The 27,976-nt window shown below is 40.1% G+C and overlaps 1 pseudogene; it reads left to right on the forward strand.

Moving 5' to 3' along the window:
- The first annotated feature begins 50 nt into the window (after window positions 1-50).
- On the forward strand, window positions 51-27,976 carry LOC132607747 (uncharacterized; annotated as a pseudogene).

Consider the following 27,976-nt stretch of genomic DNA (forward strand, 5'->3'; position numbering starts at 1 on the left):
ATACTTCAGTAATAGTTTCTCTAGTTGATGCTGATCTTCTTGGAATAAAAATGATATAGGGAGTTTCGGGTGTTGGAATCGGAGATTTTGAAGAGATTGGTCCACTGGACAGGGATCTAAAACCCTGCAACTCAACTTGGTTGAGAAAGGCTGATCTCCTTTTTGTGGTAAGTCATGTCTTAATTAGGGTTAGATTTTTATGGTCACTCAATTGATAACTATATCAGAAAGTCACATTTATTTTCGATTTCAAGTTCTTTCAATAAAGAAAATGACTTTTTTGATATAATAACTATTAACTGAGTGACCATATGAGAGATCAACTTTCTTAATTAATGAAAATTTATTTGAACTTTGAAAAATTCAACTTTTTTGGTTATTTATTTCGTTTTTTGTTGGCTGTTACAGGATAATCCAGTTGGAACTGGATATAGCTTTGTGGAGGATGAAAGCCTATTAGTGAAGACTGATGTGGAAGCTGCAACAGATTTGACCACAATGCAAATTAGAATATTTAATAGGAACAAAAGCCTACAAAAGAGCCCCCTCTATATAGTAGCAGAGTCATATGGAGGAAAATTTGCAGTCACTCTTGGACTTTCAGCCCTCAAAGCTATAGAGTCTGGTAAACTGAAGCTAAAACTTGGAGGTAAAATTGGTTCCCAGAACACTTGGCTCGTTCTTAGGTATTTATATCAAACTATATTAATTTATTAGTTCAACTAATAACGGGTCCATTGATTTTGTAGTCTATTACAGACATGTTTTAGTTTTATGTCTTTTTACAAGTTACTCCCTCAGTTCCAATTTAAGTATCTTAATTTGACTAGTCACGGAGTTTAAGAAACAAAAAGAGATTTTTTAATCTTGTGGTCTTAAATTAAAGATGTGTTTAATGTACTAAATGTTCTTTGAATCTTGTGGTTATAAACTTGTCATGTAGGATGTTTGAATTGTCAACTTACCAAATATAGAAAGAGACACTTCATTTCGAACAAATAAAAAATGAAAGTAAGACACTTAAATTGGGACGAAGATGTTATATCCCGTATTTTTGAACCTCGGAGCATCTGCTGGGGTGGGGCCCACATACCGAGATTTTTTTTGGAAATTCTGAAAAGTCATATGAATCACATATGTAAAGTTAAACACAACTCATGAAGTACCTTTGGACCAAATCAAAGTGGAAACCCTCCAAACGAATATTTTTAAGAAAACGTTTTCGGGTGACCTGACTTTGGGGGGCAAAAACTGTATTGTAAGTTTGGAATTTCGAAAATACCTTGAAATAGAAGTTGTAGATAATTGAATTAGCTTTCCATCCATAGGTCGTGGGTTCCCAGGTGACGTCGGTACAAGGAGATATGAACGTTTTAAGGTCGAAAGGTCAGTGGGCTAGGCCCAACTCGGGACCAACCGAGTTGGCCCAAAAAAAATGAAAAAAAAAAAATTCAGGCCCAAGTGAGGAGCCATTCGGCCATGGTCCATAAAAAGGATCCAAGCCCATGGAATTAAGTCATGTGGTCAATGAATAAAAGACCACTTAATCATCCAAATTCCATAGAACTTTCAAGAGAAAGAATAGGAGGAAAAACAAGAGAAAAACAAGAACAAAAAGAGGGCATTTCGGGTTTGGCCATAGAAAAATCACCCCTCAAAATCTTGCCTCTAAAATTTTTTTCTTGTTGAATTCCTACTAAATTAAGTGTCCTCTACAACTTGGTGTAATTGTTTTGGAAGAAGGAGCACTTATTTCTTCAAGTTGACAACTTGTTCAAGTGAAGAAGTTTGTAGAAAAAGGTAAGAATCAATTCCTTTTTCTTATGTTATGAAGGTTTGTTTATGTTGTGGTATGTGGAAATGAGTAGAAATTATGGAAATAAGGAAGTTTGCAAAGTGGGTATGTATATATATATGTAGCCATGGGTGTATATATGTTGTATACATATATGAGTTGAATTTTATGTTGCATTCTAGTTGTGGTTATGATGGAAATTATATTGGGAATGAAAGTTGAATGAATTTTGGTTGAAGTTGGAATGTAGATGATTATGTCACTTTAGAATAATTTTGTGATATTATGGAAATGAAGTTGTTAAGATGTGAATTATGATTATGGTTGATGAATTTGGAAGTTGGAAACTTGTTATGAAGTTGTATGCCAAAGATTTGATGTTTTGCATAAGCTATGATTTTGGCGGAAGATTGTATATCATGTATATCGAGTGTATATCTTAAGGAAAACGATATGAAATGTTTCTAGAACTATATGGTGATGATCATGATGGTTGTTGAATATGAAATTATTGATCTTAGTTGAAAGTTGGGTTGAATTGAAGATTATGTCAACTTGTGAGAAAAATGACTAGTTGAAGGATATTTGTGTTTTTAATGTTCATTGTTGATATTGTTGTTGTCGTTTGGGTTGTTGTTGATGATTTATAGCCGAGTTGAATTCTCGGGGTGTCATATGTATAGGGGAAGTGCTGCCGAAATTTCGGTAGCCAAATATGCTTAAAGTTGAAATAATGGCATTAATAATTCACAATTGGTAAACTTGACCAATTGCAGTTTTTCGACGAAACGGGAAGTGAGTTTGGAAAGGCTTAAGGAGCGCGAAAGGTATGTAAAGCAACCCCAATTCTTCCCTTGGCATGCCCCTAGTGTGTTAGGGTCGGATCCGGGCCTCGAAGGACCTCTTGGCCCTCGGAATCCGCAAGACAAAATTTCAGTTTTTCCTTCAGTAGAATTGAACCATTTTGATACGCTTTTTCTGAAATTATGCAATTTTGCTCTAAATTATTCAGAAAATCATAGAATGTTTGTATAACCTTTTTAGGTGATACTATATGCTTAGAGGGCACAATTTGAGCCCGCCGCCTTGTTTGTCCCAAGGCGGGCCCGCTATTTACGGTTTTGCCCCTAATGTGTTAAAGCTTCCTTTTTAAGCGATTTTTGAAAGAAATGTTTTAATTACCCTACTAATCGCTTAACGAATATTATTTTAAATATTCTGTTAAATATTATAAATTATTTTGACACTCGGAATGACTTCGGGAAAGTTATACTTCTGTAATTTATTATGATATCCGAAATACATTTATTATGATTCCGTCCGACCCCATTGGATTTGTTTGTCTTTGATACGCTTCATCGAGTCTTTGAAAACATTTATTATATTTTTAAATTGCATTAGTCTCTCACTACTCCATTCGTGGATGTCCCAATGTTTCCCACACTGAGCCCGGGCCAGGATATGTTGTCAAGCGAAATTCTCTGCATTGTTCGCCGCGTCCCGATGTGAGGGGGCAGGTATACGCGTACATGGGTCTGTGGAGTATGATGTGCCATGTCCGCCTATTCTGATCTGATCTGTATGGCCATTTTGATATGACATTATATGATACGGGGCCACGCCCCTTTTTCTGATTCCTCTGTATAGTGGCACCAGCGTCGGGAGGGTGGCCACATTCTGTCTGCCGAGTCCCGTGTCAGGGACCGGATATGAGATGATATGACATATGTTTCTGTACGCATTCTGTCTGTTTTGGAAATATGCATTTGACACTCTGGATTCTGTACTCATTTTCTGTAACCATTATGATTTGACTTCTGTGATTCCGCTTTACATATTCAGTACATATTTCGTACTGACCCCCTTTCTTCGGGGGCTGCGTTTTCATGCCGCGCAGGTACTGACGACAGGTTCGCTGATCCACACGTTTAGGATCCTATTTCTGCTATTTGGGGCGCTCTCTTCTACAGAGCCCATCTTTTGGTACAGTCTGTCACTGCTATCTGGATATGTACTTTGTTCAGGGTATGACGGGGCCCTGTCCCGTCTTATGATTATGATATGTTCTGTAGAGGTCTGTGGATACATCTGTGTGGGTTCTGTACATATGTTTGGGATATTCTGTTCTGTGATGGCCTTATCGGCCTATGTGTGCCAAGTCTGCTTTTCTACTAAATTCTGTAGCGACCACTAATATTATTATTATATTATTATTCTGTTAATATGCTAATTTGGGGTATCGGGTACGTATAGGTGCCCAGCTCGGGCACTGGTCGCGGCCCACGGGGTTGGGTCGTGACAAAAGAGAATATAGAAGATCTAAATAAGACCATTTTAATTTATTTCATTCAAATTGTAAGTGATCATAACATACATTTTCCTCAATAATAAATGTAAAAATGCACATTAGTTAATACTCTCATCTGTCCCCATTTATATGACATAATTTTCTTTTTAGTCAGTTCAAAAGAAATGACACATTTCCTTATTTGGCCATAATTTAACTTTAAACTTTACTTTTATTGTTAACGAGATGATCTATAACCACACAAATATCTTTATTTTTTTTAGGCCGGCAAAACAATCTAGTAGTAACAGTTATGTAACTTTATTATTTGAAGAAAATATTATTATACAACAATAACATACCCAGTGTAAAATATTATATATATTCAGAAGGGTTAATCTTGAATTCACTAGAAATGTAAATTAACTTCTTCTTTTTCATGCTATGATTAAAAGAATCAACATGTCCAATGACAAACATAAAACTGCCTTGTGAAATACTCAGCTATTTTGTTATTGTAGGAGTGGCATTGGGTGATAGTTGGATCTTACCTGAAGATTTTGTGGTATGGATTCATCTGAACTCATAATTTTAGAAATATAACGTGTTCAATGTTAAAAACCTAAAAAGTTTAACTCGATAGAATTTAAATTCTGAATCCATCTCTACCCAAGTGTTTCTTAATTTTTCATTTTTATTTTGGTACATCTTTTAAATTGCAGTTCTCATGGGGTCCTCTTCTGAAAGATGTATCAAGGCTTGATGATAATGGCCTGAAACAATCAGACAGGTCAATGTTTTGAACTTCTTCCTCTCAAATTGCTCTTCAATTTTTTATTTTTTTTTTCTTGTTGAATTCCAATTTCAATCATCTAACTCGAAGACGTCATACTTGATAACACTAACTCAGTGGTATATATTATTATATGTTTATCCCCCAAAATTTTCATTTTTAATATAGTGAATTCAGATTCGAAATGGTTCTAAATCATTTTTATCAAAGGCGGATGCAGTCTGTATTAACTAGTGTCATTTTAGTTTATTTCCCGCCCTTAAAATAATCAACAAAAATAATGTATAATTTACTAAATTACCTATTTAATAAGAATGAATTACTTTTCCCCTCTCGAATACTATGCATCTTATTAATTGAAATTGTTTTGACATTGAAAAACATTCTTCACAAATTTCAATTTGAATATTGAAAAGAAAAAATACTCCCTCTATTCACTTTTGTAGGCATTGAAATTTAGTCGGACTTAAATCCACAAATTAGTTTGTGGATCATATTCTAAATTCGAGAAGTATTGGTCCAAACAAATATTATGGGCCATAATCAGATTTATTACTTAAGTCCAACATGTATGGATTTAATTGAAAGACCAATTCAATTGGGCTAGTCTATCTTGTCGGACTCCACATGATGAGCCCACCCTATTAGCCCAAGGTCCATGCCACGTGTCAAATGACGTGGCGCGTCAAGTCAAGGACCAATAAAATTGTGTCACGTGTATAAGTGACACAACATGTCAAGTCAATAGAAGAACCAATCAAATGTCACCAAGTGTCCAAATGACATGGTTTAATCAATCATATACATACCCTTGCTCTCCCCTGCAACTATAAATAGGGGTCTTCATAAAGCCAAAAGGCATCAACAAAAATACATAGAGAAGCTCTCATCCTCAACGATGATCCGCAAGTCTTCCGCATACTAAGAAATCTTCGCTCCAAGCGGTAAACCGCAAGTTTCCATACCTCTATGTCTGTGATCAAAGCTCGGCTCTGTATTCGTAGAGAAACCTCGACAACAAGTAATCCGTCCATTCAATAACAAGCAAAGCCCTTGATTGACGGTCGTAAGGAGAAGAATCAGAGGATTACATCTTTTTATTTAAGAATTCATAAAGATTGTAACCCCCGCACAAATTCTTGAAATCAAATATTATTCTTTGTCGCTATTTTCTTGTCTTGATTATTATTTTTCAGGAACGAAAACTTAGTCTTTACAAATTTGGCACGCCCAGTGGGACCATCTTTACCTCTCATCTTCTCTCCAACAATCGAAGTTCAAAACTCCCAAGATGACTTCCAAGAAGGTCAACTCGAAATCCGCATTCGCAAAAACTATCGGATCCAAATTCTCCATTGCTATGGAAAACATCCTGGATGTTACTGAGGGGAGCGTCGGACCCTCACAAGGAGCCAAGCCAAATGGCTAGGACAACGAACTCCACAAGCACAGTCTGAATCTGTTGTCGTCTTTGATTCGTCTTCAAAAGGCGTGAGATCTCCCGCAAACACCACAGAAGAAGGGGAGGATGCCGCCAAAATGGTCGAGAGGGTTCTTGCCCAACTTTCTTTATCTAAGTCCAAGAAATCCTTCACACAAGCTGATAATGATGTATTAAGCACTGAATCTACTCCGCATAACATGTTCGCATCCTTGTTTGCTAAAATTCATGTTATTCTTCATCACCTACGATGGTGGTGCATGCGATGATGACTAATACTTTAACCATAGAAGAACAACTTGAAAATTTAACGAAAGCAGTTGAAGGCCCATCAAAGTAAGTTAAATATCAAGATGCTAAAATCACCAAGTTAACAAATAAATTGGAGAGCATGGCCGAAGGAGAATCTACCCAAGCACCTGCGAAGCTTCATGAAACACAGAAGGAATGAGAGTCCTCCGCAAAATAAGAAACAACGATCAAGAAGGTCCAAGTCTCTGCCGAAGGTCTGATTCCTGTTGGCTAATTGAAGGACTTCATCATGGAGGTTGTCAAGCATAAATCTGAGTCCGCATCCAAATCTTCTCTTACATATGCAAAGCCTTATACGCAAAGGATTGATAACTTGAAGATGCCTGCTGGCTATCATCCTCCTAAGTTGCAGCAATTCGACGACAAAGGAAATCTGAAACAACACGTAGCACACTTTGTTGAAACTTGCAACAATGCTGGAACATATGGTGGTTACCTTGTCAAACAATTCGTTCGATCCCTCAAAGTGAATGCCTTCGATTGGTACATTGACCTCAAACCTAATTCCATTGATAGGTGGGAGCAACTAGAGCAAGAATTCCTCAACCGCTTCTATAACACAAGGTGTGTTGTGAGCATGATAGAGCTTACACATGACCGCCAAAGAAATGGTGAGCAAGTTGTTAGCTTCATCAATCGGTGGAGGAGCTTGAGCCTTAACTGCAAAGATCGCCTTAATGAAACTTCTAGGATCGAAATTTTCATCCAAGGTACGCATTGTGGTCTTCGTTACCTATTGCAAGGAATAAAGTCCAAGATATTCAAGAGTTGGCAACCCTTGCACATGATATGGAATTAAGCATTGATACACGTGGAGATCAACGGTTTCCTGTCCGTGAGCCTCACGAAGATGAAATAGAAGAGTCCATGTATGTCACAGCGCTCCTTGACGCAAGAGCCTAAACTGCAAGTTGAAATGCTCCTCGACGCAAGAGCCTAAACTGCAAGTTGAAACGCTACTCGACGCAAGAGCCTAAACTGCAAGTTGAAATGCTCCATGACACACGAGCCTAAACTTCATGTCACAAAGCTCATCAAATTCGAGCAAAATCTGCAATTTGAAATGCTTCATGATATACGAGCCTAAACTGCATGTCACAAAGCTCATTAAATTTGAGCAAAATCTGCAAGTTGAAATGCTCCTTGATACACGAGTCTAAACTGTATGGCACAAGCTCTTCAAATTGGGTTAAATCCTCAAGTCATCAAGCTCATCAAATTCGAGCTAAATCTTCATATGAAGAAGCTCCTCAAATTCAAGCTAGATCTACAAGTTATGATGCTTCTCAAATTTGTGCTAAATTCCCAAGTTTCAAAGCTCTTCAGATTTGAGATAAGTGTTCAAGTCACTGAGCTGGTCAAATATGAGCTGAATCTTCAAGTTACAAAGCTCTTCTAATACGACCCAAATCTTTAAGTTGCGGAGCTCTTCAAATACAAGCTGAGTCTTCAAATACGGACCGAATCTTCAAGTTGCAAAGCTCTTCAAATTTGAGCCGAATATTCAAGTTACATAGCTCTTCAAGTTTGAGCTAAATTCTCAAGTTAAAAATCTCTTCAAAATCGAGCAGAGTCTTGAAGTTACAAAAGCTCCATCTTCAAGTTGAATACTCCTGGCCTACCTGAGTTTAAACTGTGTATGGCGCAACAAATAAACGTCCGCTAGGTTGAAGACCTCAAATGAGGTGGCCTAGGAGAAAGTTAGGACGTCTAAAAAAATCAATCTTCCTGAACTACGTTATGACTTGATCCTGTTACCGAGGTATGTAGGCGCTTAGAGTTATATCCTAAGTTAAGTCGCATATGTTTAACAAAAAAGGCGTGGAAAGATGTGGTCACCAAAATTAAAGTTGAGGGCATCACATTAATTCTTTCAAATACAAAGATATACATTGCTAAAGGATCAAGGCGATTGCATCAAACTGAAAGGGACATTTCATTGCTTCAATATTAGATTACAAGATTTTGATACGTCCGAAAAATGGAGCAACGATGAAAATAGATAGACAACATCCTATACAAAGAGCTTAAAGTCATGTAAATGATTGAAAGCTGAGGTTCATTGTCAATTTATTTGGAATGCCTCTCCGAAATTCGTTAGATGTTTAAACATTTGATGAATCACCCTCAACAACATGCGTCCACATTAAGTAGTTGTGTTGATTGCTTGAGAATGGGTCTCTTTGTTAAGCCATGAGCATGGTGATTTATTTCTTTTGTGCAAGTGTTTAGTGAAGGTTCCATATGTGAAAAGTTATCTCCCTAAAAAAAAACAATCATTGGAGAGCCACCTTTAATAGGCTTCAAGAATACAAAAAACAAATCAAGTATATGCTGGAGAAAGAAGCAGCTTTGCAAGCTGATCTGCTGCAACAAATCTTTCTTTTGCATTGAGATGTTTCTTATACCCACATATTGTGTATCTCCTTGGTTTGATACCCTCGACATTCCATTGCAAACCTGCAAAAGAAGTGAACACTTGTGGAGCATGATATGAAAAGTAGGCATGTGTTGCATTGTTGAATCAATTTTGAAAAAAATAAATTGTGCGGGTCAATCCAAGATAATTTCAGTCTCCAACTTTGGCATGACCATAGCTTTTGAAGACTGGAAGCTGAAGAAACAAATGGATTGCAATTCGGACTTTGAAAACATATAATATGATTATTGTTTTTGGCCGAAAGCATGCAAATTTGAAGTTTCGGCACAGTTGGATCAACTTTCAAAAGTTGCTGCAGCTAACCTGAAAGGATTTTTGTCATGAAATATGATTATGTTATAGGTCTATGAGTCTTCTGTCCTATGGCGCAGATGGCTCGAAATTTGGACACTCCAACCTCGAGACATGAATTTTTCAGCGAGATTGCGCAAAGCTGGAAAGCAAGATAAGAAAACGTTTTAACATACTTCACAAAATTTCTGCAGCTAATCCGGAATGAGTTCTGCCACAAAATTAGAATATGTTGCAGGAATATGAGTTTACTTTCCAATCACACAGACGGATTACGATTCCGACAGTCTTAACCCGAGATATGAATTTTCGACGAAAGCACACAAAGTTGTGAAGAAAACGTGTCAGATTTGTAAATTAACTTCAGAAATTAATTTCGGTTGAACCGATTCCGACAGTCTTAACTCGAGATATGAATTTTCGAAGAAAGCATACAAAGTTGTGAAGTAAACGTGTCAGATTTGTAAATCAACTTCAGAAATTAATTTCGGTTGAACCAGAAGGAATTTCACCTTGAATTTTGGATATGTTGCAGATATTTTAGTTACACTTCTGTACGATCAAGTATCTCAATTTGAACACTTCCATCTCGGGATATGAATTTTTCCGCCTAAGCATGCAAATCTGGAAAGTTATTGCGGCAGATCCGTTGATCAACTTCAAATTTAATTCAAGCCGATCTTGTAGGAGTTTGGCTCTAATATTTTGATATGTCTACCTTTTGAAGTCTAGTTTCTTCAGAATAAAGAAGATATCCATTTCTTCATTCCTACATAATGAATAAATATGTTTTGCAGAGATGCGCCAAGTACTTGCTAGCCAAAGTTCGGAAAGGGATTCGCCAAGAGTCAACCTCGCCAAGTCGTAATAATGATATGCTCCACATGTTTGCTCTCCAAGCTTCAACATGGGATGCTAAAGGCTACCAAAGGAGTGCTCCAAGTGCTTTTCACTGAAATGCAAGGAGGGGACGCTTCATCTAGTCCTTCTATTGGAATCTGGAAGAAGAAAGTGCTTGGACTACTTCTTCGCCAAAGCTTGGACGAAGAATTCACGATTTACGCCTTCGGAAAACTCAAGAAAAGGAAGCTCCATGATTCATGTGCTTCGTTGCCAAAGCTGCAACTGCAAAGGAAGATGCACCAAGTGTGGTTCGTCGCCAGAGCCGCAATTGCAAAGGAAGGTATACTAAGTGGCTCTTCACCAATCATACAGCCATCCCTCGCATCTTCTTGGCCTGATATCAAGACCATCTGCACCTCCTCATAAACCTTAAAAAAAAGGATGATGTAGATGATGATGCCCACGGTGCAAACTGCACGAAGCTTGTATGGATCGAAGCCCACGGTGGTGCTAACTTCCCGAAGCTTCTTGGTTCTATATGAATCGACACCCACAGTGCTACTTGCATGAAGCTTATTGGTTCTATACAGATCAGTGTTAATGGAACATTGCTTCAATTTGTCATGATAAACATGGATTGTAGAATGACAATCTAGTTTACATGGTGAATACGGCCCCAATATCATGAATCTTCATCTTGCGACCAATCGTTCGGTCTTGAATATCACTACTATTAGTACGTCAACTTCGACATGTTCGGTGGTTCTGTTATCAAGTACTCAACTGATGAACTTCACCAATGGGCTTAAAAAAAGCAGCTTATAAGCTGTTTCCAGCTTATAAGCTGCTTTAAATAAGCTAAATCAAATGGGCCCAATTAATATTTTGGGCTTATTTTAAGCACAAAATGGCTTTAAGCTGGCCATCCAAACACTCAAAAAAGCTGAAAACAGCTTATAGGCAACTTATAAGCCAATCCAAACGGGCTCCAAATCCGGAAGGGGGAATACTCCAAGTATTGGAACATCCATCGTAATGAGAAGATTCGGTAGGCGCGATTTCCCGATGAATAGCGGACTTCAACAGAGGGACATCTATATTAATGGCCTTGCCCAAGAAGTTGCTCATGGCGCCTTTGGTCTCCTTTTTTGACCATTCAGCAAGATGAAGCGATTTGACAGATAGCTCTCTATCAAGTAAGAAGGCGCCGATCACCGGAGGTTGAACCTCCAAGGTAAGTACTTTGGCATTCGAATTTCGTTTGTCGATCAATATCTCTAGATGAGGACGTGGCTTATTGTGGTCACTACAGTGAATCATATTTACAGGAGGTTAAATCCGTATAGATGCGCCTGACAACCTACAAAGGAAATTAAAAAGGAAAGGTAAGATTCGTAGAGCATGTCCAAAGCCAAGAAAGAAAATTTAGATTTTTGCGGCCGAATAAAAAAATATACTTGGGCCAATATAGAAACAATTTGATTGTGGTTTTTGTATATGACGTAGCCCTACGAGTCTGCTTTCAGATGCTGCAATCCGATCATGATTCCCATATTCCTAAGTCAAGATATAAGATTTTTCGTCAGGAAGCGCAAAACTAATAAACCATCGCGAATTCTCTTCCGAACAGCGGATTTCCTCTTTCTATTAAGAAATTCTAAAGAAAAGGTCCCTCAGACGAGGAAAGAAGGGGCTTTTGATCGAGATGGGTAGCGAACCAGAATTCAAAGTCTGATTCTCGATCAATATCTGTGCAAATATAGAAGCAATTTGGTCGCGGTTTTCTTGTATGATGTATCTCTACGAGTCTGTTTCTGAAACATCAAATGGATCATGATTTTGATGTTTCTACATCAAGATATTAATTTTCTACCACAGACGTGCAGAGCTGTGAAAAAAGTGACGAAAATTCATATTGAAGAAGAGAATTACCTGAAAGAGAGGCGTTTGAACCAACTCGATGATGCTGCAAATTGACATTAAACCACCATGATAATGCGGGGTATTTATAGATGTCAAAATCTGGTTCCTACATGGACTACACAAAGAAATCATAAGAAATCATCATTCTAGTTGGAATCAAATTATGGAAGGTTTAGAATTATGTATGGAAAGTTTGAGTTTATGGAAAGTCACTATTCTCTCCTAATATGGGAAAGGGCTCATATATGGAAAATTTAAGCTTATGGAAAGTCTCTCCTAAAATATGGAAAGGAATACCATGCAAATTACGGAATCTTTGGGATATATGTGGCGGTTAAGCTTATATATGAAAAGTGACTACTTTGCAACATGAAATATGAGGCTAACTCATGCAATACTAGCAGTATCCTTACCTAGTTTAATGCATATCAAGGTCAAGGGTTGTATGTTTCCTAAGGTGCATCAAATAAAAAATTAAAGAAAAAGGAAAAGGATGCTTCCGTTCTTGTTGCATATTTTCTGTTATATATGGAAAGTATTTGTGTATGGGCTTATGTAAGAAAAGTCAGGTTAGGCTTATGGTAGCTACTGCGGTCGTAAAGTCTGCGTGGCGACTCAAAGAAGCTAAAGGGCCTGTTGGAATTATCATCGATTATTAGACACATCATCAAGTTGAGCTTGAGGACGCAATGCAAACAAAAAAAAATATTTGCTTCATGAATATTTCAAGTCTCGTCTTTAAAGGCCCGACAAGTCATGCACCTCAACAAGCCTTGAAGCAAGGGGCATTTGTAGGCACTGAAATTTAGTCGGACTTAAATTCACAAATTAGTTTGTGAATCATATTCTAAATTCGAGATGTATTGGTCCAAACAAATATTATGGGCTAATATAATCAGATTTATTGCTTAAGTCCAACATGTAAGGATTTAATTGAAAGACCAATTCAATTGGGCTAGTCTATCTTGTCGAACTGCACATGATGAGCCCACCCTATTAGCCCAAGGTCCATGCCATGTGTCAAATGACGTGGCGCGTCAAGTCAAGGACCAATAAAATTGTGTCACGTGTATAAGTGACACAACATGTCAAGTCAATAGAAGAACCAATCAAATGTCGCCAAGTGTCCAAATGACATGGTTTAATCAATCATATACATACCCTAGCTCTTCCCTGCAACTATAAATAGAGGTCTTCATAAAGCCAAAAGGCATCAAGAAAAATACATAGAGAAGCTCTCATCCCCAAAGGTGATTCGCAAGTCTTCCGCATACTATGAAGTCTTCGCTCCAACTAGTGAGTCGTAAGTTTCCATACCTCCACGTCTATGATCAAAGCTCGGCTCCGCATTCGTAGTGAAATCTCTACAACAAGTAATCCGTCCATTCAAGAACAAGCAAAGCCCTTGATTGACGGTCGTAAGGAGAAGAATAGAGGATCCATTTTTTTATTTAATATTTTATAAAGATTGTAACCCTGGCACAAATCTTTGAAATCAAATATTATTCTTTGTCGCTATTTTTCTTTTCTTGATTATTACTTTTCAGGAATGAAAACTTAGTCGTTACAACTTTTACTTTTCACGTTTCGCTTTACGAGAGTCAAACTGTATGACCTTTGACCAATATTTTAAGATTTAATTTTTCTTCATCATATTAATATGAGAAGGATTTCAACTTATACTATTTTTGTTATTGTTTTTGAACATCTAAATTTTTTAATTTAAAATAATAGATTAATCTAATTCAATTTAGCTCCGAAGATTAGTCAAATTGATTCTCGTGAAGTGAAATGTGACAAGTAAAAATGAACGGAGGGAGTATTTATATAGTGTGAATGGTGTTTTATCTCCAATAAATGTTATACTTCTAATATTTTGACTATTAATTATTTCTTGAGGATTGATCACTATTTAGAAGAAGTAGATCTTCAATATAAGAATATAATAGGAAAAAAATACTAATTTTTGTCCTGAATATCTAAAACAACTGTTATTTTGGAACAATTACTTTTTGCTAAAGCGACACTATTTTAAGACACAAAAAGTATTAAGCTATGGAGTCATAATTTCAAAAGTACGATATTTTCGGAGCTGACAACCTTACAAGTAGAATTCATCAAATCTAAATCCTGGTTTCAACTCTGATTATTATTTGGTTGATTACAGGATTTCTATAATTTCTTATTGGATTCAGGAATGGACCCAGTGTCATTAACAAATTCAGAATTGACACGAGCAATTGCAATAAAGAGATACTCAAATTACCTGCAATCTTCGAGGTACACTCCAGGTAGTAATGGTGATCTTGAAAGCATGATGAATGGTGCTGTGAGAAAGAAACTGAAAATCATTCCAAAAAGTGTTCGGTTAGTTTCTTATTTTTTTTTTTTTGAAAAGTTACACATTTGGCTGTCAATAAAAATAATTACATCTTCTAGTTAAGTATACACTACTTATATATGAAATATGTATATTATATGAATATATACATTAATATACAAATATTATATATTTTTCCGGCTTTTATTTTAATAAGCGGCTATATAGTGTAAAAATCACTTTTTCCAGAATGAAGTCTAAAGGAAAAGGCTAAATGTTGTGTTTTGCAGATGGGGATCACAGTCGTATCCCGTTTTTGATTCCCTATATGGTGATTTTATGAGGCCCAGAATGGATGAGGTAATGTGGATTTACGTATTATTAGAGTTGTTTGATATTTAAACTAATTTTCTAGCAAGTGTTCTTTTGTCATCAAGTTATATTGTGCAAAAGAGAAATTCCATTTATGTATTTATACTGATTGTTGAATTCCTTTGATACAAGACATCTTTTTTTTTTTTTTTTTTTTTTTTTTGGTATTGGTAAATAAGATTTAAAATGTGTTACTCCCTCTTTTCAATGTATAGAAATATATTTAAATGCACGAAATTTAAGGAAAAATAATTTTTGAAACTTATGATTTTATACATGCCAACTCTCACATTTATACGACTCAAAAATATCTGAAATTTATAATCTTAAATATATCATAACATTTGTGTGGCTAAAACAACTTCTTATTAAGGGTAAAATAAGAAGTTTATATTAACATACTTTCAAACTTATGTATAATTTTCTTAAATGAATTAAAAAGAAAATAGGATCATATAAATTAAAATGGACGGTGTTTACCCCAAATTTGGATAATCAATTAAATTTATGAGTGAGGTATAGGATATGTGGTTAAGCCTTAATCTATTTGGTAGAAGAAAGGTATATGAGGATATGCTATGAAGAAGCTAATAATAATCGGTGATTTACTATAGATATATGTATCTAATAATATATAAGTATTGTTTGATTGAACAGATCAAAAGGATGAACACAATAATCCGGACCAAAATCAGATGTTGAGAGGGAGAGATTTATATATTATTGCTATTACAAATGTTCTAGAACTCAATCAGCCAACCCCTAAAAGTAGGGTAATGACCCCTATTTATAGTTTTGCCTCATGGGCTTCATACAACATAAGGCCCTAAAGAATAAAGAAAAACCCTAGAATGGATAAGGTTGGTCGTACGGTCTGATACCTGTACGATTGACAGTACAAGGTGGCAGAACGGTCTTGACGCGTGGTATTTGTGTAACAGATCATCCGGACCAACGGCCACGATCAACCGGACCAACGACCACGATCAACCGGGCCAACGACCACGATCAGCTCGGCTATGGAGAAACCGGACCAAACAATGTCCTTCACTTTCTTCGGATCAAGCTCTCCTTCGGTCCCAAAAGAATCTTCATGCTCGTACTTGTTTCTTTTTTCCCTCGGTCACCGGTCTAGCATATATCCGATTTTTACCGTATACAGATAGTCCCCACACTTTCCGGATCGTAGTTTTATCGGAGTAACGGGAAGTGGATGAATCAAGGAACCGGTGGCTCCATTTGTCCGTTGGTATCTTTTCATTTTGGCGGGAACAGTTGCGTCATATCCCTCTGTCATCGGCCACGTGTCTCATCCCGGATGGTCAGCACTGACAACCGCCGTCACGCACGTCGTTTCAAGTCACTTCTTTTTAATTATGGGACACGTGGCGTTTTTCGATTGGCCGGGATCTATAACCGCCTTGATCCTATGCCTATATAATGTCTTCCATTGCCTCATTTCTCCATTTTTACGATCCACTTCACTCTCAATTTTCAGTACTTCATCTTCTCCATTTCATTTCTTCACTTTTCCCTTTTATTCCTTTCCATTTCATCACTTATCACCCTTCAACTCACATTTCTTGTTGATTCGCTGCTTATACTACGTGAAAAGAAACAATTCTGCCAACTTCTCCACTAGTTGTTTTTGTAAGTGTTGCTGCTTCTTCTCCTTACTCTTCACCACTTCGAGTCCTTATTTGACTGTTCTCACTTCTATTTTCAACTTCCCTTCGAATTCGCCAAATCTGTTTTTTCGTAATCTCCAAATGTCTGCTAACACCGAAACCACTTCCCATGATGTTCCCTCGGTTTAATCTCAAGGAACCGAGCCGACTTCACAACCTAAGGGAAAAATCACATTCGAGCCCACTGCGTTGGACATTGTACCGTCCAAACCCAATTATGATAAAGATTTCGAGGTTGAAAAACATTCTCTGGTATCCGATAGAGGGTTTGATGTGAGACGATACCCCTCATCCATCACTGAGGACAAACTCGACTTAGTCCGAACTGATTGTGGATGGGACAACTGTCCGGTCCACGTTTTTCCCCCGGGCCAGATGAATCGGTCACCGACCATCGGGAGGGATTCTTATACGTTTACACTTACCCTTTCACTTTCAAGCTCGACCCCCCGATCGATCCGGTCATTTTGGAGATGTGCAAGACTTACAATGTGACCCTGGCCCAGATTGGTCCGATTGTCTGGAGGGCCGTGGCCTGCCTCCGGCTGTTGGCCAATAATTCGAGGAAGGAGTTCACGCTTGCTCACGTCATCCGGTTATATTCCCCGAGGTTATTCTGGGGTGGTGTAATAAAGCTTGCTAAGCGTAGCCGAAACCTTATCTTTTCGAAGATGGATGAAGATAGAGACCAGGGTTGGCTGGAGCGTTATGTCCGGGTCAGGACCGCGGACATCATTCCGGCCAACTACATGCCCTTTCCAGAGAAATGGAATGATAACCGTAAGTCTCGGTTCTTTTAATAATTGCTTTCGAATGCTTTATCAAACATTAGCCTTTTCACATTCTCACTACTTGTCCTCTTCTTTATACCAGCCGTGGCTTGGAGACCTTCGGCTATCCGGAACATCAACGAGTGGGTTACTTCTCCTCTCAGTCAATATACCCACGAAGCACGGATGTGGGGACACCTGTCACATGGCCGATGGGTCTCCCAGAACCATGGTAATACTTTGCTTCTATCCGTATTCATTGCATCTTCTACCCTTCTGTAACATCTTCGATTTTCAAGTTTACCTAAGGGCTCGGTGGATCCAAGGCCGGAGTCAGCAGCTAAACCCGCAACGTCGGCACTCGAGTTCGATTCAGTGGGTGCATCCCGTATCCTTACTGCCGCCGCCAAGAGAAAAAGGCCCTCGGACAAAGGGCAGAAACCGAAGAAGAGGGCGAGGAGCGTCGTTAGGACTTTAAGGGATGAAACAGAGCCCGAGCTCCTCATTCGGAGGATCAGTGTGGCCCCTTCCGTGGCTCCCATTCTGGAGGAGGGTATCACCGTTTCACCATTTCCTTTCGCTGGGGAAGGACCTTCAGCTCCGGCATTATACACAGGTGGGGTAGAAATTCATTACCTGACTCCTCTAAGGTCGATTGAATTCGTTGATATTTCAAGTGATGCTTCTTCCGAAGAAACTCCTCTGCAAAGGACAAGAAGATCCGGGAAGGCACCTGTTGCCGAAGTCGGTCAAAGGACTGAGCCGGTCCCCTAGGCCGAAGTCCCCATGGATGTTGGTCCGCTACCCGACTATTAGACTGCCGCAACTTCGGAGATCCCTGCCTTTGCCGAAGCTGTTGAGGTCCCTCCGAATTCTCCAACTCCGGCTTCAAGACCGGATGAATTTGATGACATGTTCTCAGACATTCCTCCTGCTACCGGCGAAGCTGCTGGTTTCGGACATCTCCCGATCCCTCGAGCCACTAGGGCGGCCAGCCGGACCACCGAGACTAGAGCTAGAGATAGCCTGGTGCGTGTCTTCCCGACCCCAAGCGTGGAACCCAGGAGGACCAGATCGGCCGTAATCACCGTTCCCGAGGATTGTAGCTTTTTGTCTCGACCGGTGGGGGTAGCAAGCTACCTGAGGCCGCTCATCTCGGACTCGGACAAACGGAAGATGAATGGAGTCCCCTAGCAGTGTCTCATTAACGAGGGCATACACGCGGGCAATCGAGTAAGTTTATCAGCCATCCTTCGCTTAATTCATTAAGAATTTTAGTTTCTCCCGTACCCGAGTTTTAACTTCCTTCTTTTACAGAGTGTGGTGCTTGTTAACGAAGCCTTCGTCCGTGCTCAGCAAGAGGTTGACGACCTCAAGGGCCAACTGGATGCCCAAGGCCGAGAAATGGAAAAGTTTCAGCACCTTCGACGGGTGAAGGAGGATGAGCTGAGCCGAGCAGTTACTCTTTCCAACCTGAGCTCGATGCGACGAAGGCTGAAAACCTTCGATTAAAGGATGAGCTGGCCGAGATGGTCGAAAAGAACCGGCTACTAGAGGCGGACAAAGTCGGCCTTAGCCAGGACAATGCTCGACTTTCCTCAAGGTTTGGTGAGCTCGAAACCACCATCTCTTAACTCCGGGGGGAGATGGATTCGGTCAAGTCCGATGCAACGAGCATGGCCGAGAGGCATCGGTTGCTTGAATCAGAGAGTGTCCGGTACAAAGAGCGTATGAGGGTATTTGAGGAGAAGGCGGAGAAGAGGGCTCGGATATGTGATCAGCTAAAAACCGAGCTCGAGGAGACGATTGATGCTAATGACCTTCTCAAGGCCGAGCTCGAGTCGGCCACTCAAATACAAAAGGTCCTCGAAGAAGATCGGGACGTACTGGTGGCAAAGTTAGCCCAGGCCGAGGCCGATTTGGAAGAAACCCTTAAAAGCGTGGAGGCCGCGAGGCTCATACTACTATTGCTGCGGAGTATGAAAAGTGGAAGTCTCGGAAGATCAGCCTTGAGCAAGCCGAGCATGGCTTTGCGGATCTTCTGGCCCTGATACTTGAAGCTAAAAGGGTCGAGGAAGAGGCTAAAGGAGCCCTCGAGGATGACTCCGACGACTCCGACCGGACAGTGTCCGAACACTCCGGATCCAGCCATACCGGATAGACCAGGGCCTATACTTAGCTTTTTGTTTTTTGCCTTTGTAGGGGTTTCCGATGTAAAAACCTTCATATGAATGAAACATGCATTTTTCTTGATTTTCTTTATTCTTGTTTGAATGTTGGTTATGCCTTTTGCCCGAATTTTCGGTCCGTTTTAAGGACAAGCAGACTCGGATTCATTATTCCGCACTGTGCCTGAATTTTGGCCTTTTCTCTTCGTTCGGTACGTTTTGTCCGGGAATTTGACCGAATTTTTGCCCGTGGGACTTATCTTATGCTTTGTGAATTCAGACGTCTCCGAATCACGATGGGCATTTTTAGGGCCGGTATTTTTCGGCTATTTTTTAAGGCCGGTGTTTTTCGGATACTTGGATCCCAGCCTTAGCAAAATATGATATAGCAGTCCCCATTCGAGGGTTTAAAGATATTGGCTCGGTTCTCTGTGACCTTGTTACCTTTGTCGAATTACGACCGTAGTGCCCGGAATATTGTATATGAAGTAATGCCGAAATACGGCGATAATCACCGGGGTAAGGTGTTTTAGAAAGAAGACATCCGAAATACCGTAATCCGAAATTTCGATAATTTTTGTATTGCAAGTATTTGTACATACATGAGAATTTGTTTCCTTCTGCAAATACTAAATGGACATGATTCATTCTGATCGTTTGGTCCTTACATCGAAACCTAACGCAGAAGGTCCGGTCATGGTTTTGCCGTATCAAATACTGAGTGGACACGATTCATTCTGATCGTTTGGTCCTTACATCGAAACCTAATATAGAAGGTTCGATTTTGATTTGTTGAGCTCCTCCGTTTTCCATTAACTGGGTGAACCTCGATGTGGGTGTGATAGTCCCCTAGTGCTTATCCGAGCTGCAAGATCAGGCAAGAGCTATTAAGCCCCCACTCGTAGGCTGTGACCCCGAGTTTCCGAGCGTTTGTCCTTGTCTTTCTTTATCATGTAACGCGTTGTACTCGTTGCCTCATTAAAAACCTTGTCGGAAAACCCATTTTGGGGCAAAATCGTACTAAGAAAAAGAGTGCAACATGTGTTTTCAGGCCTAGATTTTAACTTTATCCGGTACTCGATTTCCTGCAAAAAAGAAAAGGTTAATAATAGAACATGAGGTGCACATACCTTAGCAGTAGTATCTCTTCAAATGAGCCACATTCCAGTTATTGCGCAACCGTTGTCCGTCCATTGATTCCAGTTGATATGATCCTTTGCTCGTTACCTCGGTTATTTTGTACGGTCCTTCCCAGTTCGGACCCAATTTTCCTTCGTTGGGATTCTTGGTGTTCAAGGTAACTTTCCGAAGCACCAAGTCCCCAGCTTGGAAATGTCAAAAATTGGCTCTCCGATTGTAGTATCTTTCCATTCTCTGTTTCTGGGCTGCAATACGGACTAACGCGTTTTCGCGAAGTTCATCCGTGAGGTCGAGTTTTACAGCCATGGCCTCCTCGTTTGACTCCTCGGTGGTATAGCTGAACCGGAGACTCGGTTCACCAACTTTTACGGGAATGAGGGCCCCGTAGACCAACGAGAAAGGAGTTTCTCCCGTGCTTGATTTCGATGTGGTTCTGTAAGCCCACAATACCTCCGATAATACTTCCCTCCAGTGATGCTTTGATGCTTCAAGTCTTTTCCTCAGATTTTGAATTATTGTTTTGTTCGTGTATTCCGCCTATCCGTTTGCGCACGGGTGATATGGAGTTGATACAATTTACTTGATCTTCAACCCTTCGAGGAGATCGTTGACTTTGCCACCCACGAACTGAGGACCATTATCACAAGTTATCTCGGCCGGGATGCTGAAACGACAGATAATGTGGTCCCATATGAAGTCAATGACCTCCTTTTCTCTAATTTTTTCGAAGGCCTGTGCTTCAACCCATTTGGAGAAATAGTCAGTCATAAACAAAATAAACCGAGCCTTACCTGGTGCCCATGGCAATGGACCAACAATGTCCATTCCCCACTTCATGAAAGGCCAAGGTGACACCACCGAATGCAACAACTCCCCGGGCTGATGAATCATCGGAGAATGTCTCTGACACCCGTCACATTTCCGTACAAAATTCTTTGAATCTTCCTCCATCCGGTTCCAGTAATAACCGGCCCTGATAATATTTCGGACCAGAGCGTCAGCACCGGAGTGGTTGCCGCAGGTTCCCTCGTGCACCTCTCTCATCACATACTCCGTTTCTCCGGGACCCAAACACTTGGCCAGGGGTCCGAAGAAAGACCGTCGATACAATTGGCCGTCTACCAAGATGAAACGCGCAGCTTTCGTCCTTAATGACCATGATTCTTTTGGGTCATTCGGGAGCTTTCCATCACGCAAGTAATCGATGTACTTGTTGCACCAATCCCAAGTTAAACCCATTGTGTTTATTTCGGCATGTCCGTTTTCTATCGCCGTATTGATCAAGTGCACCGTAGTCCCGGGGTTGATTTCTTCCTCTTCGACCGAAGATCCCAAATTAGCCAATGCATCGGCTTCACTGTTCTGCTCCCTCGGTACATGCTGTATGGTCTATTCTTTAAATCAGTGTTGTATCACTTGGATTTTTTCCAGATACCTCTGCATCCGTTCGTCCTTGACCTCGAAGACGCCATTCGCCTGGTTAACGACCAAAAGAGAATCGCACTTTGCCTCGATTATTTCGGCCCCCATGCTCCGGGCTAATTCTAAACCTGCAATCATAGCCTCATACTTGGATTCATTGTTAGTTAATTTAACAGTTCTAATGGATTGTCGAACGGCATCCCCGGCCGGCGTTCTAAGGACGATTCCTAGTCCGGAACCTTTAAGGTTCGAGGCTCCATCCGTGTGCAGCGACTAAATACCCGAAGCTTTCCCCGAGGTTAGCAGAAGTTCTTTCTCAACCTCGGGGACCATAGCCGGGGTAAAGTCCGCCACAAAATCGGCCAAGATCTGGGACTTGATGGCCATCCGAGGCCTGTATTCGATATCATATCCGCTAATTTCTACGGCCCATTTAGTTAGACTACCCAATAATTCCAGTTTATGCATGATGTTTTTTAGGGGGTAAGTAGTCACTACACATATCGGATGGCATTGAAAGTAGGGCTTGAGTTTTCTAGAAGCACTTACCAATGCCAATGCCAATTTTTCCAAGTGGGAATAACGGGTCTCCGCATCTCCCAAAGTTCTACTAACATAATAAATAGGGAATTGCGTACCTGATTCTTCTCGGACCAAATCACCACTTACCGCCACCTCGGAGACAGCAAGGTAGAGAAGAAGCTGCTCGTCCGCTTTTGGTGTATGCAATAGCGGTGGGCTGGACAAATACCTTTTTAATTCTTGTAAAGCTCTTTGACACTCCAGTGTCCAAACGAAGTCGTTCTTCTTACTCAGTAAGTAAAAGAAGCGGTGACTCTTATCCGAGGACCTCGATATGAAATGACTCAGCGCCACTATCCTTCCGGTGAGCCTCTACACTCCTTTGATGTTATTCACCACCTCAATATCCTCGATGGCCTTGATCTTGTCCGGGTTGATTTCAATCCCCGAGTTTGACACCATGAAACCCAAAAATTTGCGAGACCGGACACCGAAGGCGCATTTTTCCGGGTTGAGCTTCATGTTATACTTGCGGAGTACATCGAAGGTTTCCTTCGATCACATAGAATACCGTTTGCTGGATAGTTCCATCGATGTTTACCGGCAATGAGATCTCCCCCTTTGTGGTTTCGCTCGCCATGTTGAACCCGCTAAGCACCCGGGCTACCGGTACGATCTAATCGAGTAGGCTTAGCTTTTCGACCACTCTCCACCGGATGATGTTGGCCGAGCTACCTGGGTCAATCAAAATACGTTTAACCTGAGTTTTAAAAATAAGTATAGAGATTACCAATGCATCATTATGCGGTTGAATGATGCCTTCCGCATCCTCGTTGCTGAAAGAGATAGAACCCTCGGGTAAACAATCCCGACTGCGCTTCTCGCGGACAACAGAAACCTTGGCCCGCTTCATCACAGCCCTCGTGGGGTATCGGTACCCCCGATTATCATGTTGGTTATGTGCTGAGGTTCAACTGGTTCTGCCCGTTTATGAGTCTCCCTTTCTTTGTAGTGACCTTTGGCTCGTTCACTTAACAATTCTCGGAGATGGCCATTCTTTAGTAACCGATCCACCTCCTCTCTTAGCTGGCGACAGTCCTCAGTTTTTTGCCCATGGGTTCAATGGTATTCACACATCACGTTCGGGTCCCGTTGGCCCGGGTCTGACCTTAGTGGTCTCGGCCATCTTACATCTGCGATGTGGCCAATGGCCGCGACGAGGCCCGACGTATTGACATTGAAGTTGTACTCCGATATCCTCGGCAAGTCTTTGTTGCCGACCGAGCTTCCGGCATCGCTCCTGAATGAGAGACCTCGACTGTTCGATGGGCGCTCAACCCGTTTATCACCCCGACCGGAGAAATGACTCGGGCCAACCCTTGGTTTCTCCGAATGAGAGTATGGTCAATACCTTTCCCTCGATGATCTATCCTCCGGTTCGTAATTCTTCCTTGGTCTCTCCGAACTTTTGTTCATATTTACGGGCCCCGGGGGAAACTCGAGTTGGTCATCCTCCACTCGAATCTTTGACTCGTATCGGTTATGGACATCCGCCCAGGTCACAGCCTTGTATTCCAGCAAGTTCTCCTTTAATTTGAATGAAGTCGTTGAGCTCCGAGGATTGAGCCCCTTTGTGAAAGTTTGTGCAGCCCATTCCTCCGGAACCGGAGGGAGCTCTATTCGTTCCCTTTGGAATCGGTTGACAAATTCACGCAGTAACTCGTCGTCTCTTTGAGCTATACGGAAAATATCTACCTTACGGGCCTGCACCTTTTTTGGCACCGGCGTGAGCTTTTACGAAAGCATCGGCGAGCATTTCGAAAGAAGTGATCGAATGCTCGGGCAGATGGTCGTACCAAGTCAACGCTCCTTTTGACAGAGTTTCCCCGAAGTTTTTCAGCAACACGGATTCAATTTCATCTTCTTCCATATCATTGCCTTTTATAGCGCAGGTGTATGAGGTCATGTGTTCGTGAGGGTCCGTTGTGCCGTCATATTTCTGGATATCCGGCATTTTGAACCTCTTCGGGATCAATTTTGGAGCTGCACTCTGAGTAAAAGGCCTTTGGATGTACCTCTTCGAATTCGGTCCTTTCAGAATAGGTGGAGCCCCCGGTATTTGGTCCACCTAAGAGTTCTATGTTTCCACCCTCTTTTCGATCGAGTCTACCTGCTTTGCCAACGTTTCGAGCATTCTCAGTACTTCGGTGGATGAACCAGCTCCGGACCCATTGCTCTTAACCATCCGTGCCTCCTCCCTTCTGGGTTCAGCAACACCCTTCGTATTCTCCGGGGTCGTTTTATCACTTCTGTTCTGCAACTGGGCTATTGTGATTCCTTGTTCGGCAATCGCTGCTCTCTGTTCCTGCAACATTTCAAAAATTAAACGTAAGTCAATATTATCACCCGGGGTATCCGATACTCTCCGGCCCTGAGTCCGGGACAAAGTAATTGAATTGTGAGTATCTAAAGGATCAGGTGCTGGAGGGGCGGCATTCTCCTGATTCATGGTGTTTTGCCGGTTAAGGCCCTCTCTCGAATTAACGGGGTTCGGGTCAGCAGGATTTGGTAATCCTCGTGGTCCACTGTCTTCATTTTCAGCCACGATTTCATTGTTGTTGACGTGACCAGATTGTCCACTGTTAGCCATGTGGTCCGTTTTCACAGAGAACAGATTCTTTCGATTCTGACGGGTAAGAGATGAGTAACTAAGATCAAAGACCACTATTATCCTAGCCCCACTGTGGGCGCCAAACTGTTTACCCCAAATTTGGATAATCCATTAAATTTATGAGTGAGGTATAAGATATGTGGTTAAGCCTTAATCTATTTGGTAAAAGAAAGGTATATGAGGATATGCTATGAAGAAGCTAATAATAATCGGTGATTTACTATAGATATATGTATCTAATAATATATAATTATTGTTTGATTGAACAGATTAAAAGGATGAACACAATAATCCGGACCAAAATCAGATGTTGAGAGGGAGAGATTTATATATTATTGCTATTACAAATGTTCTAGAACTCAATCAGCCAACCCCTAAAAGTAGGGTAATGACCCCTATTTATAGTTTTGCCTCATGGGCTTCATACAACATAAGGCCCTAAAGAATAAAGAAAAACCCTAGAATGGATAAGGTTGGTCGTACGGTCTGACACCTGTACGATTGACAGTACAAGGTGGCAGAACGGTCTTGACGCGTGGCATTTGTGTAACAGATCATCCGGACCAACGGCCACGATCAATCGGACCAACGGCTATGATCAACCGAGCCAACGGCCACAATCAGCTCGGCTATGGAGAAACCGAACCAAACAATGTCCTTCACTTTCTTCGATCAAGCTCTCCTCCGGTCCCAAAATAATCTTCATACTCGTACTTGTTTCTTTCTTCCCTCGGTCACCGGTCTAGCATATATCCGATTTTTACCGTATACAGACGGGGTAATTCATATTTTGACACTTAGCTTTGATTTTGAATTTGTGAATCCTCTTGTATCTAATCATACCTCTGTCTTGTACCAGGAATTACTCAGACCCATTTATACGCAATTTTTGTACTCTTCCTGTCTCTCCATCCATCTTGTGCATTTTTGAATTTGAAATATGCACACTGTTTTCTTTGGGTTTCTAATGCTGTAATAGATATGATTTTGCCTTTTTTCAGGTTGATGAACTATTACCTAAAGGAGTGAATGTAACTGTGTACAATGGGCAAGTAGGGCTCTTTCCCAAATGCAGAGTTTATGCAACTATCTTAAAGTTAATTTTTGTAGCGTTAATTAATTTCATTGACAGTCAACTTTTATTTTATTGCATCAAAATTATTACATTATTCTTTATGCTAACATAGTCATTCAACATTACGTAAATATAATTAAAATCAATAAACTTTTTTTGTGACCAATGCATCACTCAACTTTTTCTCAAAATATCATTAATATCACGGGAAAGAAACAAATGAGATATTTTCTATGATACATAGACAAAATTGAGTGACCTTTTATTATGAGAAAAATAGATTAGTAACTTTAGTGCAGTAAAATAAATGGTAAATGACTATCCATGAAATTATCCCTTTTTTTACTAAATCGTTTCAATGGCCCCAATTGTTTTATCTTTTCTGGCTAATAAAAGACAAATTTGGGAGAAAATAAATTGTTCAGAAATATTAATTATATTTCTTTTGTTTGATTATAATCATTAATTGTGTTTATCTTTTGTGAATGAAATGTTGCAGCTTGATGTCATTTGTTCGACTAATGGAGCAGAAGCATGGGTTAAGAAGCTAAAGTAAGAAATGACTCCCTATTTTTGTGAAAATTTCAGATCTTCATAATTGTAGTAACTATGATATGGGGACACAAGTAACTGCTCAAAAATAATATTTTAGTATTTTTAAATTCTTAAATTCGGCATTTTCAAGTTGGTTTATCCATCAGTATTTGCATTATATTTGATAATACTATTTGAATTATTTGTGAAATATTGAAAATCTTATTTGAGGAGTTATATTAAAAATACGATTTTCAGTTTTCACTCACAAATTCTCAAATATTACTTCCTAGCGAGCTCTAATATGATCCGATTTAGAAGTAATCATCTCTTGTAAAATATGTGCAACCCCAAACTCTTCTAGAGCCTAATATTGTTGAATTGCCTACTTATTATTTGAAGGATTTATTCTCCTCATATCAACTTGCATTGTCATTATTGTCTAAAATTGCAGGTGGGAAGGTCTGAAAACTTTCTTGAATATGGAAAGGAGTCCAATGTATTGTGGGGATGACAAAATTACTAAGGGTTTCACCAAGTCTTATAAGAATTTTCACTTCTATTGGATTCTTGCAGCTGGTCATTTTGTAAGTCAAATTTGTCTTGAGATGTTTCTTAATACAGGATGTCGAAAGGACTCCTCACATCAGTAGCTTTTGTTCAAATCCTGTATATATTAAAATATTCACTAATTATCTCAAAATTATTTGAATATGAACTTAGTTATTATTATATATTATTTTGAGGTCGTTGTAGGCCGCAATTCATAAACTTTAAATTTTGGATTCGCCTTTGTGTAGGCTTAGTAGTTCATCACTTCCACGGTCAATAGCTCCTGTCCATATCATCACCCTCTCAATTTTTGAACAAAAACATTTAGAAACTCTTAGTTTTGGGGAAAGTATATAATTGCTATTTTCTCTATTGTTTATTTCAAATATTTGATGATGGAATGAAGGTTCCAGTGGATCAACCTTGTCTGGCATTGGATATGGTAGCTAGCATCACTCAGTCACCAGCTGTTCCATAATGAAACACACACAAATACACACCTAATTGATTTCAAAATTTACACAACATTCCAAGATGGTTCTTCAACAGCAGCTAGAACCTGGACTGCTATGTAGTTGTAAGAAAAGTCAATAAAGAAAGAAAATCTACTTCATCCA

The sequence above is a fragment of the Lycium barbarum genome, chromosome 8 (genome assembly GCF_019175385.1).
Source record: "Lycium barbarum isolate Lr01 chromosome 8, ASM1917538v2, whole genome shotgun sequence".
Classification (NCBI taxonomy): Eukaryota; Viridiplantae; Streptophyta; class Magnoliopsida; order Solanales; family Solanaceae; genus Lycium; species Lycium barbarum.